Source organism: Sorex araneus, chromosome 10 (genome assembly GCF_027595985.1).
Source record: "Sorex araneus isolate mSorAra2 chromosome 10, mSorAra2.pri, whole genome shotgun sequence".
In the NCBI taxonomy this organism is placed as follows: domain Eukaryota; kingdom Metazoa; phylum Chordata; class Mammalia; order Eulipotyphla; family Soricidae; genus Sorex; species Sorex araneus.
This window is the reverse complement of record NC_073311.1, coordinates 54,616,274-54,629,832: the sequence shown is the minus strand read 5'-3', so window position 1 is coordinate 54,629,832 and position 13,559 is coordinate 54,616,274. Positions and strand designations below refer to the sequence as shown.

The 13,559-nt window shown below is 50.3% G+C and overlaps 1 protein-coding gene across 4 annotated transcripts in view; it reads left to right on the top strand.

Moving 5' to 3' along the window:
- GRIN2B (glutamate ionotropic receptor NMDA type subunit 2B) overlaps nucleotides 1-13,559 on the top strand; it is a 485,599-nt gene that overhangs the window by 35,900 nt on the left and 436,140 nt on the right. The window lies entirely within an intron of this gene.

Here is a 13,559-nt window from a genome sequence, read left to right as displayed (position 1 = left end):
TCCTTGAGTTGTGATCAACGGGGCCAATCATGTGGCTCTCCCAACCTTGAGTCTCATATGCATGGTGCACTTGAGTTTTCCTCCAGCAGACATTCTTTATTTTTTTATTTTATTCTTTTATTGAATCACCATGTGGAAAGTTACAAAGCTTTCAGGTTTAAGTCTCAGTTATACAATGCTCAAACACCCATCCCTTCACCAGTGCACATATTCCACCACCAAGAATCACGGTATACCTCCCCCCTCCCCCCACCTCCCCAGCCCCCCACTCCACATGTGTAACTGGTAAATTTCACTTTACTTTCCCTTTACTTTGATTACATTCAATATTTCAACTAAAAACTCACTATTATTGATTTGGAGTTTCTCCCCCCTAAAGTCAACCTCCAGCAGACATTCCTATGGGACTTGAATACCCTGTTGTCTAGACAAGTTCATTTGCCCAAGAGGACCCTTCACCCTTATCTTAGACTATATGCTGCTCTTCACTTAGGGTTTTCTCCTTTGACCACTGTGTTCTGACTTTGGCCACCAAATGGAGAGATTGTTAGGAACTTGCTCTCATTTTTTTTTCAGTATTTCTAGTTCTGTTATGGCTTTCACCAGTCTGCAGAGAGGAAGGTACGGATGTCTTAAGATACCCACTTTTATGATTTACAACATAGAGTGCTCAGTTCAGTTTGGACTTCAAGATAAGCAACTATTTTTGTTAGATGTGTGTTAAACAAGTATGGCCATATTTGCCATTTTCATTAAGATATTTACTAGTTTATTGTTGAAATACAAACCCCGCTGATTCTTCTGCCTGCTACCTAGAAACCCACAGCTCTGTGACTCCACTCTGCTTGGAATGTTTCTAGGGAGTAGGAAATGTTTGCAACTTTGAGCTCTAGAAGCAGCATTTCTGGAGAAGAGATTTTGCCCTCCATTTTCCTCTCTGCTGCCCATGGCTAGCCTATCAATCAGAATTGCTGTGCTGAGTTTATTTATGATATGGGTTTCGGTGATATTAAAAAATCTGGCCTTTGGTTGAGCTGCTTCTATCAGTGTTGTATTGCACCCAAACCTGGTCTGCTCCATACCCTTGGAGTAGGAACCTCTCTTAAGGAATTGAGCCTACACTGCGGAATGTGTAGGCTCAGAGGAGCATAAGGCACGGCAGGGACCTGGGGTGTGATTAGCCAGATCGGGAACGCTTTCTGCTGGTTTCTTTGTTGTTCGCGGTGAGCTGGGAATTGAACTCTGTGGGCAAGTCACGTCTGGATGGGCCAGGGGTCAAAGGGTAGCCACACAGGAGTCTGCCACACGTGCTGCACATGCGTATTCTCGTTTAGTCTTTACTCATTTAACAAGGGAAAGACTCTCACTGCCCTCGTTTTCTGAATGCGGAAGCAGGCTTAAAGAGGTTCAATATTGTGGCCAAGGTCGCCCAGCCAGAAGGTGGCCAGATTGGCCTGACTTTCAGCCGCAAAGCTCTGCTCTACCTCTCAGCTGGGTCTGGGCGGGAGGGTGAGGGGTGTCTCCTGAAACACTTGTCGTGGGTGTGTGAGCTCTGTTAGTGATTCTCATGGGGAGGGACCTTAACTGCCTCTCCAGCGGCCTTTAGCACATGCTGTCCCTTTTTGATGCACTCTTCCAATTCTAGTGGAAGATTTCTTTAGGATGGGAACCTGGCCTTTATTTATTTATTTTAAAAAAATTTATTAGTGAATCACCATGAAGTACAGTCACAAACTTATGAACTTTCATGTTTGCATTTCAGTCATACAGTGATCGTTTACATCCCTCCACCAGTGCCCATTCTTCTCCACCAATGTTCCCAGTATCCTTCCCCCCACCCCACCCCCACCCCCACCACCCCACCCTGCCTCTGCGGCAGGGCATTCCCTTTTGGGGACCTGGCCTTTAGCGTCAGAGGAGATATCTCACTGACCATGGCTGTCTGGATCCTTGCTGCTTACACTGTGAGGGTTGAGAGCTTGTATGTGGTGCATAACTTTTGAAAAAAATGATTTTAAAATGAATTAATGTTTTAGATTAAAATTTATATTTTGAACTTTCAGCACCATGACTTCTATACTGTTAATGATAGGGTGTTTGTCTACAGCTAATTGGATTGGCACTTTTGACTGCCATCCATTGGGGTTGGTCCCAGAGAATGAGACAAACACATCAGAGACAAACACATACACATGAACTGTCTACGTGTCCCTGAGGAAGCCACCAGTGGCCTCACAGGCCATTTATTCAATACAGTGTCACTCCTCCCAACGGGTCGGCCATTGTTTAAGTTGACATATACATTAAGGACAGTTAGTGAGTTCATACAGTAGGCTCCGGAAGAGCAGAGGCTAGAGGCTGGGGTATTTCACATACCAATCCACAGGCACCCTGAGAGATCTAAACTGATCCCACTGTTCTTTCTTGGGTATTTTTTAAAAATTGACTTGCACTGTTATCTAATCTATTCTTTCTTGCAATTCTGTTCTTTCCTGGGTGCACTTTTGCAAACCATTTGGATTCTGAGAGCTAAACTATTGACCAAGGGGAATATCCCAAACTTGAGTTTTCAGTTTTTCTTGTTTTGTTTTTTGGTTAAGGAAATCATTTCCCTGAGTGTTAGGCCTACAACATTCCCACACCATGCCTTCCACCAGTGCCTGGTCTTCCCTCGATTGCTGAGAATTTCTTTTCGTTTCTTGGTTTATATATATTTTTAATGAATCACCATGATATACAGTTACAGATTCACATACTTTCGTGATTACATTTCAGTCATACAATGATTGAGTACCTATCCCTCCACCAGCACCCATTCTCCATCACCAATGTTCCCAGTATCCCTCCTGCCACCTCTACCCCATTCGCCCCCCCCCACCTCTGTGGCAGGCACATTCTCTTTTATACTCTCTATCCTTTTAGGTGTTATGGTTTGCAGTACAGATAGTAAGTGTCCATCATGTTTTTGTCTAGAGTCTGCTTTCAGCACGCCTCTCCCATCCCGAGCGAGCCCTCCAAGCATCATTCACTTAGTACCACTGTGAATTTCTTTGTGATTTATTGTCAGTTAATGTTGGATGAGTCTACCGATTTTATATGCCTCCAGCTCACGTAAAAATTTCTCGGGTGCCAAGAGGTTGAGCGCAGAAGAAGTTTAAGGTCAGCTCTAGAGAAGGTGGAGGGATCCCTGTATCCCAGCTGGGCCTCAGCCGTTCCTTGTAGGTTCTGTTACCCAAAGGAACTCAGGAGCCTGCTGCCCTGTGCTTCACCCCTGGGGGCCCTCGGTGACCCGGAGGAAGGCACACTTGAGTTGAATGCATCAGGCTTGTCCTTGCAGACATCTGCCCTGAAAACAGTGCAGCCTCACACATGGGAAGGCAGGCGCTATTTGGTGGTGTTCTCCCTGGGGGTTTGGTGGTTTCCACATCTGGTTCCTCTCCTCATCCATCACTATCTGCCACATCAGATGAACTTCCCGCTGGATGCTGTGGCTTGCGGGCTTCGGCCACAGTACCTGGGATACGCATGAGTCATAGAAGCTGGCGTCCACCCGGGAGGCCCGGCCCCCTGGTAGAGAGGCTGGTGGCAGTGGGGATGTCTTTATGGGTGGGATCTTAAGAAGTGCTCATGGCGAGGGCCTTGCACTGCTTGCAGTAGGTCTTAGCTGCCTTTGGGCTTTGATGCAGTGGTTTTCAATCATAGGTTCATGGACTGCTTTCAGCCTGCAGGCGTGCAAAGACCGAAAAACCCCTTCTTAGGTCTGTTGGTCACGTGGGGAGGCCTGCTGTCCCTCTGGCCGAGTGTTCAGAGGGGCTGGGAAGCTCTGCAAAAGCGAGGCCGGGGGGAATGTCTCTGCTTGTGGTCTCGGAGGGCTGGCGGAGGTGGCTGTAGCGGGTCAGCTGGGGACTATGCCTTGGAGATGTCTCCGTGCGCTGACTCCCAGGACGCTCTCCACCAGCTTCGCCTGCTGTCTGGAGGGAAGAGTTGGCTGCTCTGCCCTGCTCCCCAGTTCTGGGTCCCATCGGCGGCAGATGGAGACCTCCCTCGTGCCCGGGAGTGTTCTCGGGGTTAAAGCAGGGGTCTGTCTGTTTGCAGAAGCGTACAAGGATTTCTTCTGCAGAGACTAAGGCCTGGCCGGTTGGGGACCTGAGGCAGAGGAAGCCCTGAGCCTCCAAGCCCTCTGTGGGAAGGAACTTGAGCTCTGTCCCTCTCCTCTGCCCCTGGTTCCTTCAGAGACCAAGTGGCCTGGCTTTCCTGGGGGGCTGCTGTCGCTTTAGACAGAGCCCAGTGCCAGCACTCCGAATGGCCCATCTGTTCCCAGAACTCCCCTCCGTCCCTGCTCGCCCGCCTGGCACGGGGCATGTCTGTGTGAGCCCCCTGATTTCTCAGTCTTTGCTGTGAGTGTCTCCAAGGCTGCCGAGGCGGCGAATATCCCCCCTGGTTTGGAAGAATTGCAGACATTTTCTTGCAGGGGGTACAAGCACTCGTCGCAAAAAATCCAGGTCTCTGAAGTCCATGCCCCCCTTCCCTTCCGACACCCGGCCTCTGAGCGAAGGCCCTTTCTTTGTCCAGCCACCAGCTCTGACTGTGCCACCACCAGCTGAGTTACAGTCTTTGGCATCAGAGCTGAACCAGATGACTCTGGCAAAAATGAATTTGAGAGGATTTAACAAAAAAAAAGAAAAGAAAAGAAAGAAAGAAAGAAAAAGAGAAAAAAAAAATCTAAGCCTCAGATCTGTGGGACCGTGCTTTGTCTGGGAACAAAGGAAACTAGGACTTCTTTGCTATTTACAGTGCTGTCTCAGCAAGCCGCGCTTTCCAGCATTTTCTGTGCCCCCGGAGGGCGAGCACAGGTTTGCTGCTCTTTCATGCAGCCCTCTTTTGAACTGAGTGTTTAAACACACGGGGCAGGGTGGGCTGGATCCCTCTGAAAAGAAAGCCTTTACCTCAAGGATCCCCCCGGCAGGAACTTTCTTTAGGCTTTTGCGGTGAGGCAATGTGGCTAAATTTGCCCCAGAATCTTCTCTAGTCTCCATTCGACCGTGGTTACGGCATTTTTTTTTTTTTTTTTGGTACTGTATTAGCTCGTGGTTTGGCATTTTTTTTTTTTTTGGTACTGTATTAGCTCAGGCGCTCGTTTGGGGTATCATCTTCTTGTGTTTTTTCTTTTTTCCATGTTACACTGAAGGAGAGTTCGTTTTTGAACACACCCATGCGTGCTTTCAGGAGAAGGGCCCCTGGGTTCTCGTGGTGGTGTCCCGTGGACAAAGAAGAGCGAGTTCAGTGTAAAAATGTGCCGCTGCCTTGGTTCTCGGGTGGGCCAGGAGGCTGAGGGGGTGACGGACGGGTGACCTGAACATGTGGGAGCTGTGGGGAGAAGCGTCCATGCTCCCTCCTGACGCGTGTCAGTTGCGTGTCTCCCACAGGGGGTGTGGGCTGCTGCCACAGGTTGGGCCACTCTCGGCCTCTAGCTGCGTAGGACAGGAGGGACAGGGCGACGGAAACGGTAAACCACGACGGATTCAAGGAGGGGGTAGATTGCTCTTGGAAGTCGGGAACGGCTTCACCACCCTCATTTCCTGTCGCCCTCCTGGGAGGAGGAGTCTGGTTTGAAGCTCCCTTACAGCTGCCACGGCCACGGCCACTTCTCCCACTTGGCTGCGCTGGGCCCAGCTGTTGACCACCCCTATGGGGTGGGGGGTGGGGGGACATGAGGAGGAGGAAGAGGAAACGGGCCAGGCGCAGGCACAGAGTGGACCAGGCACAGAGCCAACCTCGGTCCTTGCCCTCTCAAGGGGAGACAGCCGAATAGATGGACGGACACATCCGGGCTGCTCAGGCGTCCCCTAATAGAGCGAAGTTCAAGTAGAACAAAGGACATTTTGCAGGCATGTGGCGTGTTGGCGAGCGTGGCTTTGAAGGGCTGTGTTTCCAGGTGTTTGTATGTGTTCTTCCCTCAGAACCCTCTGCGAGAGAACTGTCTGCTCTTTGCCTCTGTGTTGCAAAGAAGAGCCCATTTCACCAAAGAAGAGCCCATTTTGCTCAGGATTTTTGCTTCCTGCATCACCACAGAGTGAAACACTTCCAGGGAACAGACATACAGAGGGACAGTCAGAGCCCCGGGTGTTAGGGAGATTTGCTTTATTTAAGAGACCATGAACCACCCTCTGATGAAGAGATGTATTTATAAGAAAGGTTTTCCGCTTATTTTTTAAAAATGTGGTAAAATACAGTTATCACTGAATAGCTTACTTTCATTGAATATTTGGCTGCCTTTAATTATATTGAAAATTTGCAATGTACTTATATTATCTTTACCAACTGTTTATAATGAATAGATGTAATGCTCTTTCTAGCCTGAAAAGAATGATTAAAAATTAGATACTGGTATTTACAGGAAGCACAAAAGAATTATATATATGTATATGTATATATATATATGAGTATATGAGTGTGTGTGTTCTGTATGTGCATGTGTGTTTTGTTTGCAAAGAAGCAGGATGAAGAGTGATCTCTAAAGCATGTTCAAGCATAGTATTTGTTACATTACCGTAAAAATTTCAGGGAGAAATGAAAGACAAATGTACTATGGAGCAACAAAAGGGAATGGCATTATTTATGACTGTTAACGTTGTTAATCTTGGGTTTTTAATGAGGTTGGTAGTAGCTCTCTGCTTCTCTGATATCCCGATCCCACTGAGCCCTCTTTAAAGAGTGAGATAATAGTTCGTTGTAAAATGTTAATAGTTATGCAAGAAATGATACCAGTTACAACTGTTTGGATGAAGATTAGAAAAATCTCAAACCTCTTTAAATGCCATTTCAGAGATGGGCACGGGGTTTGTAGTCTTTTAGAAAACTTCTAGGTCATGATTTTGAGCAATAACAAATGCCCACAGGCAACAGAAACTGAGACCTGGTCTTCAGTAGGAAGCTGACCATGGGGTGGGGGGAATTAATTCGGATACGGGGGCACCGAGAGAGTGCTGGAGGGGAGAGGATGGCCCTGCGGAGGTGGGAAAGGGATTCTGTTAGGCACGAAACCCTATCATTAACGATATTGTAAATCATGGTGCCAAAAATAAACTTTTAAAAAACAGAATTAGGTCATTTCTGTCCCCTATGTGTTTTTTTTTTTAATTTAGGCTGTGTGATTTATAATACAGTAACCAGGACGTATAATGCTGGCGTCCACCCCCAGCTCCCACCGCCAGCATGCCCGTGTCCCTGCACCACTGGCCCCCAGTCCCCTCTCTCATCAGGGTAAGAAACTTTGCAGTGGGGGACGGACCCCCGCAGTGTGAAGGCGCAATTCACGGCTGCTTCCCGATGGTGTTTCTGTCTTTGCCTAACTTCAAAACCCAACTTTCTTTCCTTCCCCCTTTGACACGCTCATGTTTTCACTCTCTGCCCATGGGAGGCTCTGCACTCTCCTCTGGAAGGTTCCAGAACCTCTTAGCTCCATTCCCAAAGGAGTCCTTCCACCTCCTAGTGTTGCCAAACGTGGGCTGTCATTTGGCATCTCAGGTTCCTGTGCTGGGCTCCTGCCCCGTCATCCCCGAACCCGCTAGATTTCCACAGGGTGGGGGTGGGGGTGTCAGGTTGAGGTGCAGCCCCTGTCCTTTGTTGATTTCCGTTCCCCACCCATCTGACTCTTTGGGACTTAGGGTGGAGCACCCCAGGGTGTGGACACTGTCTGCAGAAAGGCTGGCTGCAGAGAAGCGCCAGGGGAGTGAAGGGTGAGGTTGGGGACGCTGCCTGGGAAATCTGCCCCCCACCGAGGTGGTCTCAGCGCAGGCGGCACTGTCCTGGCAGGGAGCAGGAATGCCGTGTAGCCCGAAGCGGTGGGTGCCTGGATGAAACTTTCTCCCTGTCACAGCCTCTGTCAGAGCCCAACACAGTGGCGACACCCGGCAGGACCTTGGAGGGAAGCAAAACACGGTCTTCAGAGAGGAAGTGGAGGTTAGTTTAGAAAATTGTAACACCTCCGAGAAATGCTTCCCGCCCTACCTCTTCTCACTCTCCCTGACGTCGTACAACCCAGCCTTCGGGGACCGAGCAGCTGGGACCAGCAGGGGAACCGCCGCTAAGCTGGGGTGTCGGTGGCTGGGCCCGGCGTGACAGTGCTTTGGGGTTTGGCCTCAATGTGTTTCTGACCTTGGACCTCCAGCCCCTCCCTGGTAGGACTGCAGATTCGGGAACTTGCTCGAGTCCCTTGATTCTCAGAAGCACACTGTGCCCAAGGAGCAGCCCTCCGGGATGCTGAGGTAGCACATAGGTGACTGTGTCCGGTGGTCCAGAGCTCGGACGCGTGAGAGTTGCGCGTCTGGAGGAACACAGGTGTCTGGGCCCCTGGTCCCCATGCCTCTGGGCTCCGGGTCACCCATCCGGGTCTGAGAGGTGTAGTCACCAGGTGAAAAATCACCGAATGGGAATAGGAATCATGCCCACCTCTTCAGACGAAAAGCGGAGTTTGCTCACTGCACACAAGCTGCGCCGGAGTTCAGGCCCTTGTCCCCCCTTCAGCCGGCCGTGGGCTGAGGGAGCCTGCTCTGCTCGTGGGGAGGATGAGAGAGAGCGAGGGAGAAGCACCGCACAGGCCTGTGGTCGCACTCTTTCCCCTGAGGCTGGAACCTGGCGTTCAGGGGTGGATGCCTCACCGTCCAGTGTCAGAGGCCAAGGGCCATGGACAGAGCTCTGCCGTCAGCTCTCAGCTCTCCCAGGCTGCCTGCTGAGGCCATAGAATGCTGGCGGAATGGGAAGAGAGAGCGCGTTGGCCTGAGGCCCTCCTTTTGTCTGCGTGTGTCCAGGGTTTTAGGATCTCACTGAAGACACTGGTGTGGGGCTGGGGGTGTGTTCAGGGAATTGGGTTGGAGGAATGATTCAAGCATTTCAATTTCTGTTTCCTTTTCTTTTCTTTCTTTCTTTCTTTCTTTCTTTCTTTCTTTCTTTCTTTCTTTCTTTCTTTCTTTCTTTCTTTCTTTCTTTCTTTCTTTCTTTGCTTTTTGGGTCATACTTGGCGATGCACAGGGGTGACTCCTGGTTCTGCACTGAGGAATTACTTCTGGTGCTGCTCTGGGGACCATATGGAATGCTGGGAATCAAACCCAGGTTGCAAATGCTCTAACTGCTGTGCTACAGTTCCAGGCCCCAATTTATTTTCTATTCCCTACATGGGAATGGAGAAAATAAGGCAAGATGGGGAATGAATGGGTCCATCTGCAGAACCTTGAGTGGTCCCTTTGTGTGTGTATGTGTGTGTGTGTGTGTGTGTGTGTGCGTGCATGCATGCGTGTGCACATGTGCGTGTAGGTCCAGGGACCCTCCTGGCAATTCTTTTTTTTTTTTTGGTGGGGAGCCACACCTAATGGCACTCAGGTGTAATTTGGGGGGCATATAGGATGCCAGGGATTGAACCCAGGTAGGCCACGTACAATGCAAGCATGCCCCCACCTCACCCTTCTTCCGGCAGTTCTGACCAGCCTGGTCAGTGTTTCCACGTGAGGCTCAAGGACGTGCTCCTGCTCGGGCCCTCTGGGGATGCCCGAGGCTCCCGGGCTGCAGCTGGCAACATCTGTGGGATGGGGAGCTACCAGGGGCCACACTGGCATCGGCCATATTCCAGGCAAGTGCTTTCTCCTCCGTGCTGCCTCTCTGGCCTGAAGTTTTCTGTGTGGTTTTACCAACAAAAATGAAAGGGACGTTAGCTAATCTGGACATACTGGTGAAGAAACGCCTGTTTACTCAAGACGTGCTTGTGGAATCATTCATTAGTCCCACAGAAGGTTGTTGCGCATCGAGGGTGTGCCCTGACTGTTACAGCACCAGCCACATAGCCACAAGCAAGGGAGGGCAGCTCCGGCCCTCGAGATGTCTCTGCTGTAAGGAGAGAGGCCACCAACGGGCGACTGTGAAGTTCTGACGGCAGGCAGGGGCCAGCGCTGTCTGGGCAAGTGGAGACAGATGAGGGCAAAGTCGTGACAAGGTTTATTTTACTTTGGGGGCCACACCTGGCTGTGCTTGGGGGACCCGGCAGTGCCAAGGACCAGATCCGGGTCTCCCACATGCCCGTCTGGAGCATCCATGGGACAGATGTTTCCATCTGGTGTTTCTATTTGAAGTCCTTTGGGTGGGAGAGGACAGACGCTGTTGCAGGCTGACAGGAATCAAGTTGGAGGGGTGGTAGGAAGCTCAGGCCGAGAGGGGAGGGCACCGGCGGCCCCCAAATCAGGATGAGATTCTTTGATGGAGGGAAAGCCAGGAGGCTATGCTGAGGTGGAAGGGGGCAGCCCTGGGGCTGCAGGGGCTGCGAGGTCACATGGGCTCTGCAGATGGGGGCCAGGGTTGGGATTTTATTCCAAATGCAGGGAGGGAACCATGGATGGTCCGGGACCTTTGCGAGTGAGAGATCACCAACCCCGAAGGGTCCTTCTCGTAAATGGTCCCTTGATTTCCATAGCTAGCCCCGTCCATGGACCCTTCTCTCACAGATGTGAAGAAAGTCCACTTGGCCTTGGACAACACACGTGTTTGACTTAGTTAGGCCCCCTTTGAGACAGGTTAACCTCCCCCCAGTAAACACACAGTTGAACCTGGAACTGTGCAGAAATGTACTGGTAAATATATTTTCTGTTCCTTTTGATATTTAGACTAACATTTGAATCTTGGCTATTTCTTTTTGTTGTTTTTCTGAGTTTTGGCCACATCTGGCTGTGCTCGGGGCTTACTCCTGGCTCTATATTCAGTAATTACTTCTGGCGGTGCTCGGGGACCATATAGGATTCTGGGGATTGAACCCGGGTTGGCTGTGAGCAAAACAAGTGCCCTGGCTACTACACTATCGCTCTAGCCCCTGAATCTTGACTATTAAGGAACTGTAACTTAGGGCAAAATGCTTAAGCTAGACACATTTCAATTTTCTCTCCCTTACATGGGTGCAATAAGGACCTCACCAATGCAGTGAAGATCTGTCTTTATTGGAGTACAGGTTCTCCATCCAGAGAGCTGGCTGTGGGCACGGCCAGGGCTCAGCTGGGCAGAGAGCAGAGGGTGCTTCTGGCTCTAGGACTTGACGTCAAGTTCATCTTCCTCTGGGGGATACCTTTGCTCCACCCTACCCCATTCCATCCAGGAAGGGGGGTTGCTTTCCCCATGGACAGGATGGGGAGGGCTTCTGCAGGGACCCCAAGGGCAAGGTAGGATCAAAGTGCTCTCCACGCAAGGTGACTCTGACTGGGGTGCTCCAACTTCTCTGCGATTTATCCTCACGGGGAGACATGGTAATGAGATTGTACTCTCCTCAAGTTCAGCTCTGTGTGCGCAGCAGGCCCTGGATAAATATTTGTGGAGGATGAAAATCCTATAAAGTGATTATCACTTTGATGGAAAGATACTGTATTGTTGGCTCCCACGGATGTGGCTTCCTTTTAATTTATGTGAATTTCGACTTGATCGTTCTACTCAGCATCAAATGAAGAGCTGGGATTAAATGACTTACCTGGGAACTTTATTATGGAAAACAGAAGACGCATGCCTAATGCAGGCCCACCAGGACATTAGGACATTGTTAATTAATTTGCCTCATTTTGTTTTCCTTGCTAGCATGTGTGTCTCCCTATAAAATGGTATTTGTGCAGCCATGGAATCTCATGAAATAATTATTTTCCAAAAGATTTGAGTTCTTATTAATTTGGGGGAGAAATAGTTTAGGCCTGACATTTTGCAAGTGAATTTGATTTAATGACATGAGTCGACTGGGTCAGTTAATGTCCCCAAACAGAAAATGTTTGGCAGGTGGCCGATGATGGGACAAGCCAGGTGAACAGATGAGTGTGGGGTAGTCAAATTTTTCTCAGGCCCAGAGGACCAGTTTCAGGGAGGGAATGGCGCAGGAAGATGCTGCTTGAAAAGGGATCGATGGAACATTCAGAAATGCTGAGCTGTTTGCGCAGCGCATCCAACCAGCGGTTCCAGAGCACAATTTCAGTTCCTTCTGGATGACCCCCAGAGCCCGTGAATGCAGTGTCTGGATCTCAGAAACCTTCACTTCTCCCGGGAAGGGTCAAACAGGCCTGGCGAGAGAAGTTTGCTGCCGAAGATGGCCAGAGGTAGTCGCTTCTTGTGTTTCCCGAGAGCTGCCCCGAGCTGGCCAGGGCTGGGCTCCGGAGCCCGGGCTGGTGACTCATCCTTCTGCACCTGCTCTGACCTTTCGCCCAGGAGAGGGCAGTAACATGCTAACATTTCAGCCTTTCCCCCTTTTCCGCCAGAGCTGCCGTGTGTGGAAACCTCATGCAGCCTCCCTCCCTGCATTTCTCCCGCTTCAGGCTGGCCTTTGGTTGTCTGCAACCGCTGGCTTCAGATTCTGCACATCTGGGGCTCTGACATGACATTTGCTTCAGTTCCCTGGATCCGGTGAGCCTGGCGCTCATCCGTGTGGCTCCGTGGGTGAGGCTTCGAGGGCTGCACGCCATGGGGCCCAGGGCCCAGAGGGTCAGGTTGAAGGGTGGCGGTGGCTGCTGAGTCAGCCGCTGGGGTGGCCTCCTGGCGGAGCTGCGCAGAGCGTCACGACTCACAGCCCAGACAGATATAAAAGGCCACGTGGGTCCCGTGTCTCACAGCGCGGAAACGAGGGTGTCACCCCGCTTCTCCCCATTCTTTCACCCGTGTCTGCAGCCAGAGGTGTGGTGGTGGCCTGCACCCCCCTTTCTCGTGCATTTGGCCGATCGGCTTTTCTTGGGCACAACTTTTCACCCTAGACCTGAGGAGAGATGTAGGCATTTTACACTCTTGACTAGGCTTCATATGGGAATGCCACGAAAACTGCCCCCGTGGGGGATACAGGAAAGCAGGAGTACCCCCAGACCCTCACAATATTGTCTGGTCATTCTTGGTGGCTCATTTATTGTATCCAAGAGACACCAAGAGTGGAACTCTCGACTCAGATGGATCCAGGCATAAAGAAACGTAATGGTGGGATAATAAATTCACAAAGGCAACGGTAACAAAGAGTGTGAGAACTGGTATTCAGTGGGAAACACAGCGCTTGAGGGGACTGGGGCAGGAGAGTGTGGGACACCATCTGTGGGGGAGGGAAGCGTTGGACTGAGAGGAGGAGCTGGTGCCGATAGGGGGTCAAACCTTGTGTATGAAGTGTATGAAGCTATGTCAGCAATAGTACTGTAAGCCATAGTACGTGTGTGTGTGGGGTGTGTGTGTGTGTGTGTGTGAGAGAGAGAGAGAGAGAGAGAGAGAGAGAAAGAGAGAGAGAGAAGACAGAGGAGAGGAAGATAGAGAAGGGACAGAGGAGGGAGAGTGAATGGGGAAAAGGAGGTAGGAAAAAGGAGAGAAGGGGTGGTAAGGAGGAAGAGAGGAAGAGAGGAAGGGGGAAGAAAGGTTTTACTTGATTTCAAGTCCTCTACTTTCTCTTTCCTGCATAGATAGGAGTGGGTTCCATTTGATGGTGATGGCAAAAGAAGCGAGAGATTTTGGATGACTTTAATTTTAAAATGTAAATGAATTTTATGGAAGCAAAATTTCCATAAACTAAGTTTCATATAAAG